This window comes from Lepisosteus platostomus, chromosome 5 (assembly GCF_059453375.1).
Source record: "Lepisosteus platostomus isolate fLepPlt1 chromosome 5, fLepPlt1.hap1, whole genome shotgun sequence".
Taxonomy (NCBI): Eukaryota; Metazoa; Chordata; class Actinopteri; order Semionotiformes; family Lepisosteidae; genus Lepisosteus; species Lepisosteus platostomus.
In genome coordinates this window covers 60,443,839-60,448,132 of record NC_142615.1, presented here as the reverse complement: position 1 = coordinate 60,448,132, position 4,294 = coordinate 60,443,839, and the positions used below count along the sequence as shown (strand labels likewise).

The 4,294-nt window shown below is 43.7% G+C and overlaps 1 non-coding gene and 1 pseudogene across 1 annotated transcript; both read right to left on the bottom strand.

Annotated features, from left to right (window-relative positions):
• Positions 1-1,600: 1,600 nt before the first annotated feature.
• On the bottom strand, positions 1,601-1,719 carry LOC148670496 (5S ribosomal RNA). Its single transcript, XR_015937810.1, has one exon. It is a non-coding gene; the product is annotated as a 5S ribosomal RNA (ribosomal RNA).
• Positions 1,720-2,256: 537 nt separating this feature from the next.
• Positions 2,257-2,375, bottom strand: LOC148670495 (5S ribosomal RNA; annotated as a pseudogene).
• Between the last annotated feature and the right edge of the window lie 1,919 nt (positions 2,376-4,294).

Sequence of the window (4,294 nt, the reverse complement as noted above, 5' to 3'; positions counted from 1 at the left end):
ATGGCGGCAAATCAGACACCCAGAGAGAGGGGGGGGGCGTCTTCTCGCCTCCATAACTAAAATGCCAAATAGGTGTGGCTTAAGCGACATACACAGTCGTGTAACTGACAGTTTGAGGTAGCCTATCGTGTAAATTTCGCTTTGTTGCTGATAGGTTAAGCTTTCGAAACTCTGCCCCAAAGTCATGTGACTGATTTTTCGCCCTGTTTCGTTGGTTAAACGCAATGATCACAAGCACCACCATGGTAACTGGGATGTGTAGTTTTTAATTCCGTTTGAATTATAACTGTACGTACTGTCTTCATATTTGGCCATGGCTTTAAAGAGAAGGCGCGCCAAAAAATTTCGGTGCCGTCATCTCCGCTTTAAAGGTACCCCCGTGCTGGAAGAATTTGACCCCGGAACGTTTGCCCAGCGTAGTTATAGTGGACATAAAAACAAGAGTTCGCTGGCATTATATCCTAGAAGACACAGAAAGGCGCCAGACTGGTAAATGCTTGATGAACTAGGGATTGGACAGTTTCCAAGTGCTTGTACAATCGATGGAAATGTTCAAATAAATGTGCAAAAGAAATAAACAAAATAATCATTTATTTCTTTATCATATTGGCTAGCTAATGTCCTCTCTTTGCTAGTTAGTGGCTGTGTTTCTGCGTTGGGTAGCAACGGGTGACTGTTCTCAGGCGGAAGATGTAAACAGCTTAATTTTCGTGTTAAATAATTTTTAAAAATTAAAATTCATTCTATACAGCAATCACATATTTGGGTACCGTTTCATAAAACTTTCATGCATAAAATGTTTAGGGAGAAATGGAAGACTGGTGTGTATTTTTTCTTTAAACTATCAAGACCAGCCATACACAGTACAGTTTATGTACATACAGTAATGTTTATGTCCCTAAATTAATATCGTTTATGACCTTCAGATGCGTTATGCTCCTCTTCTTTTTATGCTCAGCTACTAAAATTTCCCTTTAGTGGTAAAATTCCATATAAATATTCAAAACTAAGCGGATTGAAACGTGCACAGTAAAGACATTAAATTATTAAATCTTTTCACTACCAACCAATGCACCACGAGTGCCCCTGTCGGTCATTTTGGCCAGCCAATCACTTACCGCGGTGCCCTACGGTGCCCTGCGGGTTGGTTACTTTACCGCGGGTTTTTAACGCTCATTTTGAATGGCTGCATCTGTATTTCACTTCAGCCTTTCACTCTTGCTTCCTTCCAATGAGGACGGAGCTGCGGGAGAAAGGGCGCTATAGAGGATCGCTGTGGAGAGCTGCTGCTGTGCTTTGACATCTGAGCTCTGTGGAAAACGATCTCAATACAATTCTGAAAAACGCGACTCTCCGAACGCCAGCCGAACAAGTCTCCACAGCCGAAGCGCTGTGTCTCTTTTCAGCTGGCGATAAACCTTTCCTCGATCCTTTGCGGACTTGTAAAACTGTTCCTGATCAGAATAAAAAACGCTCACGCTAATACACAAGCACCCGTGTCTCGCCAAAGCTGACAAATAAACAGACGGACAAGCCGCACTGCACGTGTGAACAGGGGAATGAGCGAACGAGCGGGGATAGGGCGCCTCCTGCGCTTAAAAGCTTACAGCACCTGGTATTCCCAGGCGGTCTCCCATCCAAGTACTAACCAGGCCCATCCCTGTTTAGCTTCCGAGATCAGACGAGATCAGGCGTGCTCAAGGGGGTGTGGCCGTAAGCGAGAGCAAGGCTCGCTGGCACCCTTCTTATTGAGAGGACAGCTCCGTCACCTCTTTTACGACGCTGCTTTTTTTCCCTTGCGTTTTTCTCTTCTTCCCACGTTCTCTCTCTTCACTGCCTTCGTCCCCGCTCTATTTCACTTCAGCCTTTCACTCTTGCTTCCTTCCAATGAGGACGGAGCTGCGGGAGAAAGGGCGCTATAGAGGATCGCTGTGGAGAGCTGCTGCTGTGCTTTGACATCTGAGCTCTGTGGAAAACGATCTCAATACAATTCTGAAAAACGCGACTCTCCGAACGCCAGCCGAACAAGTCTCCACAGCCGAAGCGCTGTGTCTCTTTTCAGCTGGCGATAAACCTTTCCTCGATCCTTTGCGGACTTGTAAAACTGTTCATGATCAGAATAAAAAACGCTCACGCTAATACACAAGCACCCGTGTCTCGCCAAAGCTGACAAATAAACAGAAGGACAAGCTGCACTGCACGTGTGAACAGGGGAATGAGCGAGCGAGCGGGGATAGGGCGCTTCCTGTGCTTAAAAGCTTACAGCACCTGGTATTCCCAGGCGGTCTCCCATCCAAGTACTAACCAGGCCCATCCCTGTTTAGTTTCCAAGATCAGACGAGATCAGGCGTGCTCAAGGGGGTGTGGCCGTAAGCGAGAGCAAGGCTCGCTGGCACCCTTCTTATAGAGAGGACAGCTCCGTCACCTCTTTTACGACACTGCTTTTTTTCCCTTGCGTTTTTCTCTTCTTCCCACGTTCTCTCTCTTCACTGCCTTCGTCCCCGCTCTATTTCACTTCAGCCTTTCACTCTTGCTTCCTTCCAATGAGGACGGAGCTGCGAGAGAAAGGGCACTATAGAGGATCGCTGTGGAGAGCTGCTGCTGTGCTTTGACATCTGAGCTCTGTGGAAAACGATCTCAATACAATTCTGAAAAACGCGACTCCTAGAACGCCAGCTGAACAAGTCTTGAAGTGGAAATCTAATAAGTAAATTGATTCTTAAAATGTAGAGAGCTTTGCAAAAAATATATTGGTGCTTTAAGATAATATATTTCAAGGATGCAAATGCTGTGCTACAGTACGTGCAGAATTTTAGAAAACAGTGCATCAACAAAGTACACTGTTTAGGTTACTTTAGAAGACAATGTACCAAAACAATATATGCTGTCTGGGTCATTAGAATTAGCTGAAAGTAACTGATTAGCTTTGAATAACAAATCTTATTGCTTCTTCTCTCGCTTTTTGATGTAATCTGTTTTCTCTTAGGGAAAGGGGAACTTTTAGAAGGGACAAAGCGCTGAGCTTTTTTACAGCGCATCGTCTTTTAAAAACCCTGTACTGCTTGTAACAAATTGAGTCTCTGGTTGCACTTTGCGAAGTGGCAGCAGGGCTTGCAATATTGAAATAAAGACCTTACTCAGGTGAGAACTTTCTCTTGTGGCTTCCTTGATAGTTCCATGACAATTTGAGGGATCAGAAACCTGAACGCGAACGGCTGCTGAAACTCCATCCGTCCCTGACAATTTTAGCAAAATTGGACGAACCTCGGAGGATAAATTGTTTATCCTTCCAGAGACGCGTCTGGAGAATTGGCAGCTGTCTGACGCCAGTAAGTGATCCTTAAAAATTAATAGTTTGAGAAGCGAGCCACAGGGGTGTTCTCACGCGGGTTTGATGAGTCTGGGACTCATATAAAGAACTTATCTTAACACAGACGTGTGGTTTTTGCTCTGCGGAGTAGTTGATGTGATAAGGTTCTAAGTAAGGCACCGATCGGTAAAAATGGGAAATTAAAATTCAAAGATGAAAATGGGACCGAGCAGTCCAGCAAAAGTACATGTACGACAAATTCAGAGAAACAATTATAGCCTGGGTTAGAGTAAAAAACATGTTTTATGTTCATGAACTGTAAAGCTAGGGTAATAGGTGTAAGGGAACTTGCACATAATTTATATATGATAATTAGGGGCCCATAACTATATAGGATCTTTGTAAGTGAATCAGAATGGACAGAGGAAAGTTGAATTAGGAAAAAGAAGTTTCCTGAAGAAGGGGAAACTTAGAAGAGAAGGAGAAGAAAGGAAAGAAAGTGAATTGGAATACTTACGTAATGGAAAGAGGAATCACAGAAATAATGGGAAGCTTCAAAAAAGACTAGTCTTGAAACTAAAGAACAGCAAGCTGCAGCTAAAGTCATGGCCATGCCTTCTAAAAAGAAAAAGTCTCCACCGAAACTAGAAAGCGGTCCGGAGCCAAAGCCTTTTCACTTGTTCGTGAAATGCCAATGTGCACTTTTACAGGTCCAGAAGGAACTCCAGCATATGTACATTGACATTGGTCTCCTAGTGAATTATTTGCATTAGTTAAGTCTTTTCCTAAATTGCCTGATGACCGTAAAGAATTTCGAAGAAAGCCAAGCCTTGTTCTTGATTGTCTTAAGCCTAATTACAGTGACATAACCTTGTTGCTAGATCATATTGCTCCTAAAGGTTTACAACGTCCTCTAAAAAGGAGGAGGCAGATTGGCGGATACGTGACCCAAATGATGAAGAAGTATCCATCTAAATTAATCCA